Source organism: Furipterus horrens, unplaced genomic scaffold (genome assembly GCF_987537825.1).
Source record: "Furipterus horrens unplaced genomic scaffold, mFurHor1.1.pri manual_scaffold_3, whole genome shotgun sequence".
NCBI classification, from domain to species: domain Eukaryota; kingdom Metazoa; phylum Chordata; class Mammalia; order Chiroptera; family Furipteridae; genus Furipterus; species Furipterus horrens.
In genome coordinates this window covers 109404746-109419619 of record NW_028327173.1, presented here as the reverse complement: position 1 = coordinate 109419619, position 14874 = coordinate 109404746, and the positions used below count along the sequence as shown (strand labels likewise).

The 14874-nt window shown below is 45.8% G+C and overlaps 1 long non-coding RNA gene across 1 annotated transcript in view; it reads left to right on the top strand.

Moving 5' to 3' along the window:
• LOC150015732 (uncharacterized) overlaps window positions 1–9531 on the top strand; it is an 88112-nt gene extending 78581 nt beyond the window's left edge. Inside the window, exon 4 of the long non-coding RNA XR_016509759.1 lies at window positions 9407–9531. This is a non-coding gene — a long non-coding RNA (uncharacterized LOC150015732). The remainder of the gene's footprint in view (window positions 1–9406) is intronic.
• Window positions 9532–14874: the final 5343 nt, after the last annotated feature.

Here is a 14874-nt window from a genome sequence, read left to right as displayed (position 1 = left end):
CGAGGACAGTTTCCATGTGGCTGGTGATGAAAGAGTCAGGTCAGTTTCAGAAGTGGGAGTGTTTCCGATTATGCAGATCACATCCAAATATTTACCTCATTCCATCACTTTGGCTGGGCCCTGCCTCTTAATATCATGGCCACACATTTGGGCATTAAGGGAAGATCTTCTGTGCTTAAAGCTTGCTCTGCTGGCAGTGGGCAACCCTAGGCACAACCTGTGGGATTACCTACCTCTCTCTGTTGTGGTTCTAGAAGAGAATCAATATGGGGCAAGGAATGTAAGTGCTTTTCCAGGAAAAATCAGAGCCTGTTAGCACTGGAAGGGACCTCAGCCCTCATCAAGCCCAACCTGCTCATGTTACTGATATGGAAACTGAAGTCTAGAGCCACAGACCGACTTGCCCCAAGTTATGGAGTGAAGAACAGCAGCCTTGGGACCAAAACACAGGGTCCAGTCCAGGGTTTCCCATGAGTTTCCCCTTCCCTCTTCTTTTAACTTTCCACAGTTCCCATTGCTGCTATCAAACTACATTACAAATGGAGTCTGCTTAGCATGGATCCCACGTTGGGCAGGTATCATTCCGTGAATGTTTTCCCTTCTCATATGATAAACTCCAATTTGGCCTCAACTTGAATGGCAGAAGTAAAAGTAGGTCAGAAAGCAGAGAATCTGAGGGTGCTGAGATAACGTGGTGTGAGCATGTTGGGGTTAAGGAAGTAGCAGTGTATGGTGGAGCTCTAAAGCCTGGAGGGTAAGATCAGTTGAGTGCTTTCCTCCTTGAGCCTCACCTAGAGGTATTCAGTGGCTGGGGATTCTTAAATCACAGGATGCTTTGAAATCACTGGGGAAGCTTGTTTAAAATGCTTATTTCTGGGCTCCACCCCAGAGTCTCTGATTCACTAGGTATGATGTAGGAGCTATAATCTGCACGTCTGAAGTAGATGTGAGGTTGATTTTGTTGCAGGTACCCTGTGGGTCACATGTGGAGAAGCAGCAGGACTAGGAATAGAAGGATGGGGGTATGTCATGTTTTTCTCCAGTGTTTGGGTCAGGGTTTATACTCAATACCGTACATACGAATGAATACAGTACAGTCTGATATATCTGAGATCATTTCCTATAAGGATTCACCAACTGGGAGGACACAGGAATTAAGAAACAGCCTTAGGGCCGCGCACAAAGAACTGGAATTTGCAGGGCAACCGAATTCCCACCTGCTGAGCTTTTGGATGGCTGCAAGTCAGTGGTTTTTCTTCTGTGTGGTTCCTGCTTTAGCTATGACTTGATTTTCATATTTATCTCTCTTTCCCTTGGCCTCCACTCTCTCCTCCTTTGTTATGGTTTTGTGCAAATGCAGCCTTTCAGCTGTTCCTGAAATGCATTTATAGAACTCCTTTATACATACGTTACTATATGGGGGATTCTGATGCAATGGTCAAGGCTGAGAGTGTTTTGCTCTGGTCTCCCTTATCTGTGAGGGTCTTACATTGATTTTGCAGCTGCTGGCATTGCTGAGATGTAAGATTTGGGACCTTTCCAGTGCGTTATGTCAGAATCAAGAGAGTTGCTTGAGGTGTAAGGTAGGATTTGTGTCTTGGAGAAAACCATGATGGTGGTCCTAGATTTAGGTTTGCTTTGATGTTGGAGCTTCTCTATCAAGGTGCACCGCCTCCCCGTGCTTTTGCACAGGGTCCCAGTAACAGCTGGCCTCGTGAGCTGCCAGCAGTGTGCTCCTGCTTTCATTTGCTCTCAGCTGTCCAAAACTTGGCTCTCTGGGCTCGAACTCCAAGGTGTATTTTTGTAATGTTTGCTTTAGGGTGTTGATTTGGTTATGTGGCTAAACCCAAACCTACTTTTCCAGTCTCTTCTAGAATGAGACTTTAGAATTTCAGACTTTGCATGTGACTCGTTTTCTATGAAGAACAGATGGTGGGTTTAATTTTGTACAAAGAAAATTAGAAACCAGTGAAATCTTACATGATTTTACATTAAGACTGAAACCAAATACATTGAAAACATTTAGAGCTGTTCCTAGTTATGGCTGTATTGGTGACGATGAGAAATTCCCGGGCTTTCTGTGACAAGGACAACCACCAACTCTTGGTGTACGCCCTGCTTCGCACCCTCTACAATCTGTTCCAAATCTTTCTCCATTTAGTCTATTTATTTTTATTTATTGAGCGAGCAATATTGTAACCATGACTGAACTTCAAATTACAAGAAAACTTACCCTCTGTCTAGCTTCAGTAACAGATCGTGTGTTTTCATTTTTCCACGTCTCCTTCCAGGCTTTGTTCATGAGCCTACAGAATCTTTACATTATTATAATCATGATACAGTTACAAGTTTGTATCTGGGACTTTCACTTAATATTGTATTTCAAGGCTATTCTCATATCACTCTGCATTGTTCATGATTATGATATTTCATTGTGTTATTAAGCCCTAATTTATTTGACAGTACTTCTATTATGGTCAACTATGTTTATCCCCCTTTAAAAGATTATGATGCAAAAGAATAGCCACAGCCACTCTGCTTGTTGCTTCTTCTGTTGTTCTCTAAGACCACTTGCTGTCTGTCCCTGTGAGCCTCTCATTCACTCAGACCATCATGTTTCAGGGAGACCTTGGTTCTTTGGTTATGCTGACTAGGGTCAATTACTGTCTACACAGGAATACTCCAGCCCTGGACTCCCTTAGTCCTGAGGCTTCCAGCAAGGCTAGACTGCCTTTGGTCATCCCTATCACTACCTTTTCTCCTGCAAGTCCTGAGCCAAAGTAGACCTGGCTTATTTCACATTGTCTTGGTTACTGCACTTTATCTATTATGATATTTGCAATCATTTAGGTATGATTTAGGGTTCTTTACTGCAAGCAACAGACACTAATGTAAGCAGTGGGGAATTTAGTGGAATAAGCCTAGGAGGCAGGTGGGCATTGAGGCAACACCAGAGCGCAAGAGGGATGCTTCCAAAGTGTAAACAGCTGGGTCAGAGGAGCTGCTGCTAGGGCAGAGGACCCACCTGTGTTTCTGGTCTCTTGGTCACTTTACTGGAGATTCACATTCCAGAGAGGGAGTGTCTCACTGGCCCACGTTGCCTCCCTTGTCTTTAGCTGGCAGGGCCCCTGAATACATTCCCACCGCACTGTATCCAGTGTGGAGGGGTGATTCCTGAAGGACTCAGGGAAAGGAGAATTATTGCCAGGCTGCCCTACACACACACATCTTCCCAGCGATATACATTTACGCAAACATCCCTACCTAATATTAACTTCCACACAACCAATCCCAAAGTGTCATTAGTTACAGCATCCAACTCCAGACCTTTGGGGAATTTCACTTCCCCTCTAGTTCTGGCACAGCCTTTTCTTTCGCATGGCCCAAGCTGAGTTAAATAAGGATGTGACTGCCCTGATTCTCCTACATCTCTGCAGGCCTTCTTTTCTCCTTCTCCCTGGCTTATGCCCATAGTACCATTTAGAGAGGCACCATATATCACGCCATTGTTTTGTATGAGTAAGGGGATAATAGAAGGTTTGGGGGATTTTAAACAAAATATACCTGTGTTCCTCAACTCCACCCTAGCCTCACTCCAGGAAGGCCCTATCATAATCTCTGGGGAAGGGGCATGATATGGTATGTGTACTTTAATTCTATTAAAAAGCTTCTCTTTTTGTTCTGTTACCTTACCCCTGCATCCATGTACCCCTGTTCCTTAAAACCTCCAGTGGAACGGAGAGAGTACCATTTCGGTTTGAGGCTTGGACCTGCTGCTTAGACACTTAAAACTTCCAACTGGTGATGTAAGTTCTCCCAGTGAAGGGATGAAATGGAAGTCTACTGTGTTCCTGCTACGTGCCCAGTAGTGTGTGTGATGCTTTATTTCGTTAATTCATTTCATCTACCCAACAACACTGCCAGATGTGCATTATTTTGTCTCTTATATGTGTTTTCAAAGGCCATGCTTTATCCACTAGGACACTCTCTACCTCTGTGACCACACCTGCAAAGTGGAAAGAAAAAGCCTGGAAGTGAATCTTGTGCCAGATGTCAGGCTTGTGTGAAAGCCGTTCAGGCAGACAAAGAATGTTTCTGTTAGTCCTGGTCACTGTTCCTTTCTGTAACCCTCCAGCGTGTCCCTCCCCTTGTTTCAGTGGGAGTTCTCACCTCTGTCATAGAAGGCTGAAGCCATGCTGTGCTGCTCCATCGCCCACTCCTTTCCGTAGAGCAGCATATTGCCTTCCATAACACAAGATCTCTTTTGTTTATTTTGTTTTTTAATCATTTAGATAATTTTACCCTAAATTTTTGGGGGCCCAGCAGTCTGCTTATGACTCCCTTCAAAAATAATCACTCAGATTTTAGTGACCATCTGTTCACATGTGAACAGTATAGAATCTTAACCAACCCAAAGGTCAATCCAAATAGTGCTGGAAATCCTCAAAGGATAAGTCCTGTGTACTTATGAGCTATGATGAATTTTACTAACTCTGTGACTCCCAGGGACAACCAGCCAGTTATATGCAGGTGGTATAGTAGGTAGGTGTGTAGGCCATGCAACATTTTAGTTTTTCATTCATGCTGCCCAGTTTCATGGTGAAAGATTTTCTAATTGGGCTCTTTTCATTGCTGGAAGCTGCTCATGTTAGATTGAATCATGTGAATCTTTTGAAGCAGTGAATTATGAAATTGCATTTTTGTAGATAAGAATGGTCAAATATTAGCAATTGTTTATTTATATTTCAACCTAATGCATAAAGAGAGATATATGCAAATAGGTTTATTCTCAATATACTTCTTGCTCCACTTCTTGTTTTCTTGTCACTAATTAATATATTATAAACAGTTGTCCACTTTAACAGGCATGTCTACCTTACTCTAACACATAAATTGTATCCCATTGTTTGGACAGATTAGATTTCACTGCCCAAGTTTCTATTTTGTTTCCAGATTTTTGGGTTTTGTTCTTACAAAAGAGGATACTATAAGAGTCTATAAATACAACTGACAAAGCTTTATGCACAAGTTTTGAGTATCTCTCTAGGGTGAACTACTGGAAATAGAGCTGCCAGGCTAAAGGTTCTGTGCACTTAAAATTTTGATAGATATTGCAAAGTTCCCTCCAGAGAAGTAGTCCTAATTTAGACACCCATTAGCAGTGAATGTTCTTGCCATAGCAGTATTGTGGACTTTATAACCCTTACTAACCTAATGGTTATAAAATGGAATTCTGTTGTTTTATTTTGCATTTATTTGATTATATATGGTGTTCAACTGTTTTCATATATTGTATGTGTTTTCCTGTTATATTAGTCAGCTTGGACTGCTCTAACAAAATACCCTAGACTGTGTGATTTATCTTCACCATTCTGTAAGTTAAGAAGTCTGAGATTAAGGTGCTGGGAGGTTTGTTTCCCTTGTGAGGGCTCTTTTCCTGGCTTGCAGATGGCTGGCTTCTAACTATGTCCTCACATGGTAGAGAAAGAGTGAGCTGTAGCCTTCCTTCTTCTCCTAAGGACACTAATCCATCATGAAGGTCCCACCCACATGACATTATCTAAACTTAATTACTTTCCAAAGGCCCCATCTGCAAATACCATTATATTGGGGATTGGGACTTCAAATATATGAATTTTGGGGGGGACACAAACATTCAGTCCATAACAACTGTAAATTACCTGTTCATACCCTTGGTCCCTATTTGCATTGAGTTGTTTGTCTTTTTCTTACTGGCTGGCTGACTTCGTTATAAATGAGAAACATCAGCATTTTGAGTGCTTTTTAGAAGTGCCTCAGTATCTGCTCCAGTATTTACAAGCCTGTGTGTGTTGGGGAAGGGGCACCATGCTGGCAGGTTACAGGCTTTGATTTTCAATTGTTTTTTTTTTTTTGTCTCTTACCATGATTTATTCGTTGGTTTTGTTGTTTGTCACTTGCTAAAAGAGGTCCTGTTAGTTTGTCCTAATTTTAGGAATATTATGTCACAGAACACTTGGAAGTTTTCCCATCTTGACTCACAGAGAACTCCTTGATTATCAGAAAGAGGGAGAGAGGAGGGTCATTCAGAGGGCGGGGAGGAATGGAGGGAGGATGGGGGATTGGTGCAACTCAGAGGCTGACATTCAAGGCCCTCCTCCCTTTATTTATTTATTTTTTTTGGATTTTTCTTCCTTCCTCTGCATTTTTCCCCACCTCCCTTCCTTCCTTCCTTCCTTTCTGTTTTTCTGCCCCCCCTTTCCCTTTGTTTCTGGCTGCATACTATAAAAACAATTTTGGAGAATGTGGTTAGATTCACACTATGGAGACTGTGATAGAATTTCAAGTCACTCACCACAATTCAACCATATATTAGAAAATTCTTATGAATAGAATAGGATGAAATGTGGTCACCCCCCTCCCTATAGGAACCCTGCCCAATCTGGCTTTAGGAAAATAAACTAATGGTGGGATTAGTTCTTGGAAGTGGATTTTTAGTATAGCTGCACATCTAACCCAAATAGTATAGATAATGCCTTAGTTATCTATGTTAATGTGGTGCTAACTGAAAGCCCCACATATGTCAGAAACATACTCTGCCTTCATTGGTTTATCCCAATTATTCATCTACAATACTAGATCAAAATGGATTTATTTCTACTCATTTTACCCTTCTGTTCTCCACCAGCGTTGGCAGGGAGGAGCTATGCAGCAGGGGAAAAACAACACTAGGGGAATTAGGAGACCTCAATTTTAGTCCTGTCCGTGCCCCTCATTAGCCTGAGACCCTGGGCAAGTCCTACTGCTCGTGGGACCTCAGTTGTTCCCTGTAAAAGAGACAAAATCACATCAACGTCCCAGAGGGGCTGAGGGGTCTGTGCCAGAGGCCAACCCTGCGCACATGAGCTGTTTGCACAGTACTGGACACGGAAAAGGTGCTCTGCAAATGTCTGTCCACTTTCCTCTCCTGTCCTAGAAGTACTAACACACTGTATTGGTCTCCTAGGGCTGTCATAACAAATTACTACAAACTTGATGGCTCAAGACGGCAAAAATTTATCCCCTCACACTTCTGGAGGCCAGAAGTTCAAAATCCAGGTGCCGCCACGGCTGCAAGCGCTCCCTACTGGGGGTGGTTCCCTCCCATTTCTTCCAGCTCCTGGTGGCTCAGGCCTTCCTGCTTGAGGCTGCTTCACTGCAGTCTCTGTGTTGGTGGTCACACGGCCTCCTCCTCTGTGTCTGTGTCTTATAAGGATACTTATCTCTGGATGTAGGCCTCACTGGGGAATATCAAGGATAATCTCATCTCAAGATCCTTAACTTAATTATATCTATAATGACCTTTTTCCAAATAAGGTCGCATTCACAAGTTCTGGGTTAGGGTGTGGATATATCTTTTGGGAACGGTCACCATTCAACCCACTACCCGCACTTTAGGGATTCCTTTATATATCAAGACTGTGGCCTGATTAGGCGTTTTTGTAGCTACCTCACTGAATCCCCCATTAGTTTGCTATTAATAAATCAGGACATGTAGGGGAAGAGAAGAAAGAACAAAAGCTTGTTTTTTGTTTGCTTTGTATTTATAAGCAGGCGAAAAGCCTTCTCTCTGGGGCCCCCAGTTTAGTAACGATGAGTTGAGTGTATTCATTTTTCCTGTGCTCATCTCCATCTGCTGCTCACATTGCTCGCACGTGCGTGGTGAGGAGCTGCGGCTCTCCTGTCACGGAACTGCCTGTGGTGCCCGTGCTCTGACCCCATGTCTGAGCGGGGCTCCTGTGGCCTGGCTGTCTGACACGCAGCACTGGACTTCACTCTCCGCTTAGACTCTTGCTTGCTCCCTGGGTTCCCTCTCACTCATCCTGCCTTGGTTATTTCCTGAACCTTTAGGAACCCCAAAACTACTCTGTGTACTGGAATGTAATTGATGGGAAGTGGCCCCAACTGAGCAAGCCCCATGGCTTCAGGCTGACTGAGTGCCTGGGGGCAAGACCTCGGCAGTGGTGGCACTTCCCGAGTACTGGGGTTTCCTCATGCTTCCTCACAGCCACCTTCTGGTAACGTTAGCTCCATCTCTCATTCCCATGTGGTGTGAAGGAACTCAGCTTTTCGGTTTGTTCCACACAGAAGGGAAAACAATCCCTGGACTTTCTCATTGCTCAGGGGTAGGGAGTGTGAGGACAAAGGAAGAGTACAAATGTGAAAGGTCTTTGAGCTCTTGGGCCAAACAATGCTGCCAAAACCAACACCTAAAAAAAAGAAAAAAAAGGCTAAGGTAATCTGGATGTATTTTTGCATTTTCAGTAGAAGCCTGAGGATCACTGAAAAACTGACCTTCTAGGGAAAGTCACAGTGTTGCTTGTTCCATGGAAAGGAAGGACCCAGAAGCCATCTGCGGGAGAGAGAGCAGGGAGCTGGGTAGACTTAAGTCCCAACCTTGCTGAAGTGACATGACTGGGGCAGGTCACACACCTCACCCTCAGCTGGGGAACCTCACCTCTGAAAGGTGAGAGTGGTTGTAACCAGGGCTGCTGTGAGGACTGGAGATTACATGTCTCCCTGGCACTCAGTGGGCACCTGCATAATGACAATTACCGAGACCCCACAGCTGATGTCTTCTCAATGCCCCACCTGTACCCTGTCACCCTGCCAGGGCAGCTAGTCCCTCAGGAGCCTCCTCCAATCTTGGACTGACTGCTTAGAGCTCCTCTGCTGCTGGGTCCGGGCTGTATGTGTGGACCTGAGGTGCTTTTCTCTTTGTCTTCAGGGCCTAGCTCAGTGCTGGTATAAAGCTGGTGCTCAAGCATGTCTGCATAATGAAGGCACACTATGCACTCACCGTTAGCACCATGCCAGGTCTGGTGTGGTAGGTCTCTGTGAATTGGCAAGTTAAGTAAACTAGCGAGAATGTAGACTCACCCTCTGGATGGAAATCTAAAGCTTTCTTATATTTCCACCTCCGCTGATTCACCGTGGAAGCATAAAAGATTGTCATAATGCTGACTACAAGTATGTAGTGCCGGGCTCTCTGCTATGCACAGGTTTGACCTGCCCCAAATCCCTTTCCCGCCTGACGGAGGCTAAGGGGGTCTCCCGCGAGAGGGGAGACCCTCACTAAGAGGTGAGGGCACCACGCCGAGCGCTCCAAGGCCGTGGCACCATGCATTATGACTTTCCTGAGCCCTAAGCACTTGTGCCTCAATGTGTCCCTTCCTCCATAAACGATATTTAAAATTATACTTTACGAGTGCGCTGGTATAAAGACGAATATAATCCAGGCGGGATTATATTCATTTTACTCTTCAAATTTTAAAACAGGCTCTGTGCCTACTCGTGCCTAATGGACAAGCTTTTCAGGTTATCCACAGACTTCGAGAGCGAAGCAGGAGGGGTTTCCTGGTCCCCTAACCGGCCTCTGTCTCCGCAGGTCCCGCAGAGGATGGCAGCGGCCGACGGAGGCCCGGAGGACGGCGGCGGCGGGGTCCCGGGCGTCTGGGGCGCCTGGGGCCCCTGGTCCGCCTGTTCGCGCAGCTGCAGCGGGGGCGTGATGGAGCAGACGCGACCCTGCCTGCCCGGATCCTACCGCGCGCGCGGCGGCCCGCGGCCCGGAGCCCCGGCGCGCGCCTTCGCGGGGCACGTGGTGTCTGCCGTGCGCACGTCGGTGCCGCTGCACCGGAGCCGCGAGGAGTCGCGCGGGCCCGCCGGCCTCAACGCCAGCCGCCAGGGCCCGGTGCTGAGGGGCAGCCGGCACCCGCAGGCGCGGGTCCGAGAGCCCTCGGCAGACAGAAGGTACACGCCGTCCCCGGACCCTGCCCGCCCTCCGCCCGCCACGGTCCCTGCCCCGTCTCTGTCCCTGCCCCGTGCGCGCACGCTGCTCTGCACCACAGATTGCTTGGTTAATGCATTGCTTCTGCTGGGTGGGGAGGAATTCTTGGCTTCATGGATCTCCTTTCATCTTTTGATTTATTTGCAGCCTTCTAAAGCGTTGAGGCCACTCCCACCCCACTCTGTGGTTCTGAATAGTCTTCAAAGTGAAGCTAATTCTAAGAAGCCCTTAGGCATCAACCTTGGGGAGGCCCTGTGGAGGGTGAAAGAAGGAGGGGGACCAAGAGTGGGGAGACCTCCCTCCCAGTGCTGCTTGCCTGGTGGGGGGGGGGCGGGGGCGGGGGGCAGGGGAACCCTGGCCCCAGCCTGTGTGGATTTGAGCTGAGGACAAGGCGCCTTTTAATCTAAGGGGCCTTTTTAACCTCATATGAGTTTCAAATCCTTGGACAGGTTGAATATCTCAAGTGTTACCTGCTCTCAGGTTGTGTGGGTTTCAGGATTCTGTGAGCTTTTATAGAAAGTTTCTACAAAGTATTTTGAGTGAACACACAGCTTTGAGGCTATGTCTAATGAAGGAGCTAGATGTTGTTTAGAGTTTATATATATATATAATCTAGAAATGGCACAGAGGCATTAAAATAGATATATAGCCCTAAGAAGCATCCCTGGCTAGGTCAACGTAAATATGCCAAAGTAGGCAGGGCCCATGGAAAAGGTAGGAATACAGATGCTGAGAAGAGCTTGTCAGTGAATTAATCAAACAGTATTTACAGATTACATGCCCTTAGGCCCATGATAGAACCTGAGAGAATATTTATACAAAAGCATTAACAACAAAGAACAAAAAGTATAAGATATGGTCTCCGTGCTTAAGAAATTTATAAGTTAGTGGTCAAGCCAAGTTAATGCACATCCCAGGCAGGGCATGAGACTGTCAGGTGGGTGACCTAACCCATCTTGTCAATTGCAGTTTAGACATCAGCATGGATGGCCACCCTTTAGCACTGTGGCTAGATGCTGTGTGAGAGTCCTTCACAGCCTAGTTCTGTAGGCTGTTCCTCCCAGTGCTTGGAGGTGGAAAGGGGATGCCGTCCACCCAGACTCCGTGCCAACTTCTCTTGACCTGGTCAGCAAGAGTGTGGAGAAGGAACCATTTCACAAAGAAAATGCTTTAGCTGAATTCTGAGGGATAAACCATATTTGGGCTGATAGACGAGAGAAGAGCTGAGAGTTTCATGGCTTGGCATGGCCTGTCAGTGGGAGAGTAAAGAGAAGATCAGCTGGGAGAGGGTACTTCCTTCTCTCTCTTCCTGCATAAAAACCCGAGTACCCTGCAACGTCAGTCGGGACTGAGGGTCCACACTACTGAAGCGGAGGGCTTAACATATGTTTATCTCCTTTCATTCTGACCACGCCGCATGGTAACATAGCTTACCAGTCCCTTGTAGGAAATGCTTCTGCCAGTGCATTTGAGAATTCAGAATGGTTCAGATTTTAGAAAAGTAATTCAGGGCGTATTTCACACATTAATATCATTCCTTTTCTGGGGTGGGGCGGCATCCCATAATCAAACATATTATTATTTATGCTGTGAAACATGAATTTTCATATCACAAAGAATAAAAGAGACCATAAATAGCCTTATGTTTGTTAAGGGCAGGTTGGCTGCCCCGCGAGTTTTGACACCAAACTGACAAAAACTTTATTAAAAGAAAATGAAAGACAAAAACTTGGCTTTCAAAACTCAGTTTCACAGTTGCAGGTTTATAATAGCTAAGGTTTGTTGAATGCCTATTCTATGTCAGGTGCTGTTTCTATCACTTTACACTGACAAACCTATCAGATAGATGCTAATATTCTTATTTTAGAGGTGAGGAAATGGAAGCCCAGAGAAGTAGGGTAACTTGCCCAAAGCTACATAGCTAGTACGTTAAGATTTAGGATTCGAACCCAGACAGTCATGACTCACGATCTGATGAAGTAGATGTTACACATGAGGAATCCGTGGCCTTTAGATGTTAAATGACTACTTACGATCCTAAATAAAGCCACAAAAAAGCTGCGATTGGAAGGTGCTACTGATGCCCAGATTCCTAGTGCACTCAGGGACTTCTCTTCCAGCCTCCGTGGTTGTGAACCTAGAAAAGCTGCCCAGAGAACAGGCGCTAGTTGGCTGCCGGCCTGGGCTGCAGGCTTTCTGGCCCACGTGTTTTGGCAGCAGGAAAATTTTCTCTTCTAACGTATTGACAAGGGGCCAGTTACTGTTTACTATGAAGTTCCTACAAGTTTTTATCATACTCTTGTAATTTGACAGTTTCAGATGAAATAATCCAAATATTAGCCTGGGAGGCCTGTGCTGCTGATGAATGTCACGCTCATCCTGGCTGACGAAAATCACATTTGCTTATATTTATTAGTGATTAGGAGCTTGCATAGTATATGTGACCCCAGAAAAATGTCAGCATGTTCTCTGGATGGCTGTCTGCCTTACTCTCTGTTTCAGGTTTGAGGTTTGAAGCGAAGGCTGTTAGAGCTTAGATGTTTAAGAAACTGTTAAATTGTTATGCTAGGCAACAGAAAACTTAATTGGAGCCAGATAACAAATAAAACAAAACTATGCAACCTTCCAACAAATATTTATTAAGCATCTACACTGTTGTAATGCTCTGGGACAGACATAAAGGTATAAAAATCAAGTTGGGGTGGGGGGCTAAAGGCTCTTACTGACAGGCTAGAACAGCTGTTTGCAAACTTTTTTTTTAAAGCATAAGAATCCTTTGTGCAATATCAGCCTTAGATGGAGGCTCAGTTTGTCACACAGGCAAAAAGCTGAGCTGCTCTGGTTGAAGCCTCAGAGGCATACTCTAAAAACTTGGGATCTAGATCCAAAGGGGGCAGTGGTTTTTAACCCTGGCTGACCATTAGAATTCTTTGCCCATTTTTTAGAAATCTTGACACCTGGTCACATACCAAACCAACATCTGAATCTCTAAAGATTGTGCTCAGACATGGGTATATTCCAAACAAGGTTGGAAACCATGGGTCTGGAAGTATCTTTGGAACCTCAAATTTCCATGGAAAAGAATCTGGGAATCAAATATTGTCTAGCAGCATTTTCCAGGTTTAGTGAGCATATGTCAGTGTCACTTGCAGTGGTGAGGATTCTTGTTAAAAGTAGAGCTGTCTAGGCCTCACAATCTCCCCTGCCTAATGGGGACTCTGTTGTGGGTCTATGGTATGCCCTAGGTAATTTAACTGTAATTATTTTGACATACTTCAGTTTGAGAACCACTGCTCTGGAAGGTCAGACAAGGCATGTATGTAAATGCCTTCCTTATGGGGCACTTAGATGAAATAGTGACTGTAATAAATATGGCTACCATTTGGGAGCATGTTTTCTCTGCAGGCACTACATCAAATGCATTATAACACAGGTCCCTTAGGCCCGTGGGGCAGATACATAGGTTCACACTGTGATGGAGGTCCCTCAGGTCTGGGAGGCGGACACATAGATTCGCACTGTCACATGGGCCCCTTAGTCCCGTGAGGCAGATCCATAGGTTCACTCTGTGATGCGGGTCCCTCGGCCCCTGAGGCGGATCCATAGGTTCACAGTGCGACTCGGGTCCTTCAGCCCTGTGAGGCGGACCCATAGGTTTACACTATGATGTGGGTCCCTCGGCCCCTGCGGTGGATTCATAGGTTCATACTGTGACACAAGGATCCGTAGATTCACATTTTACAGGCAAGAAACCTGAGGCTCAGAGGAATGAAGTTAATTGCTCAGGATCACCATTCTGAAGCTACAGAACCAGAATTCTAAGTAGGTCTGCCAGAATCAGGCACTAACTTTTTTTCCCCACTGAAATGGGTTCCTTGAAATGGTTATTTTGGCTGGGAGGTTGCTCACCCAAACAGGTGTGGTCAGAAAAGCTGCTTGGAGGTTGGACAGTTTGGGGCACAATTTGAGAAGGGGATGGGATTTGGCAGTGAAGGCCTAATGAGAACTGCATCTTTCCCTGCAGTGTGCAGCTCTCTGAATCAGGGAAATCTTTGTATCTAGTCCTAGGCACCAAGAGGGTTCAAAAACATTGGAAGGCTCGGACCCTGTACTTGGAGGCCTGATACTGTGGCGGTGGATGAGTGGAAAACCCTATAAAACACAGCCCATGACGGCAAACAGTAAAGGTGTGACCAGAGTTCAGGAGGATGGGAATTCCTGGTGGGATGGAGCCATCTAGGAAGACTGTATAAAGCAGGTAGAATTTGAACCCAACCTTGATGAATACATAGAATTTATTTAGCTGGAATATATCTGGAAACTTCTGGGGACCATTTGCTTCCATATTAGACTTTCATCTCATTAAAACACACACACTACAAATCGCACTCTAAAAAGCCGTTGAAATCATGTGAGTATTTATTGGAACTCTCTCTCAAGGATCCTGAGCTTAGGAAAGTTACTAAACTTCTCTGAGCCCCAGGGGCTTTATCTTTCAAATGAGAGTAATAATAATAATACCTGTTCCATAGTAGATACAGAACAATCAGTTATAGCTCTAACTCCCATTATGGACTTAAAGCCTGGGCGTTGGTATGTTAGAGAGTTAGAACTCTGGTTCTGCAGGAAGGATCAAGTGAAGGAGTGGGGCCACACAGGAAGATGGCAAGCCAGGAACTGAAGCGTAGTCCAGGAGGGAGACGCTGCATCCCAGGGCCTGGGCACCCTGCCCTTTGCCCTTTATGGGTGTGGCTTGCTCTGAAAGGGGTGGCCTTTCCCTGGGATATATTCAGAGCTCTGGCTGCCTGGGGAGGCTCTGGAGCGGGAGTGTTCAGCTTCCAGTACTTGACCAGCAGACTCTAGAAGGGCACTCTCTGCCCTCTCCATGCCCTGTGATGGCTGAAGGCAGCAGGGCAGGTGAGGAGGGGGTGTCAGGTGAGTCTGGTAGCATGTACAGTCATGCAGCCACACACTTCTGTGACACTGAAGATAGTCCAAAGTAGGAGAGCCTTTCCCTCTGCTTCTGGAATGGACACCTGCAAACTGGAGGGAGCTGGAAGGAGTTGCTG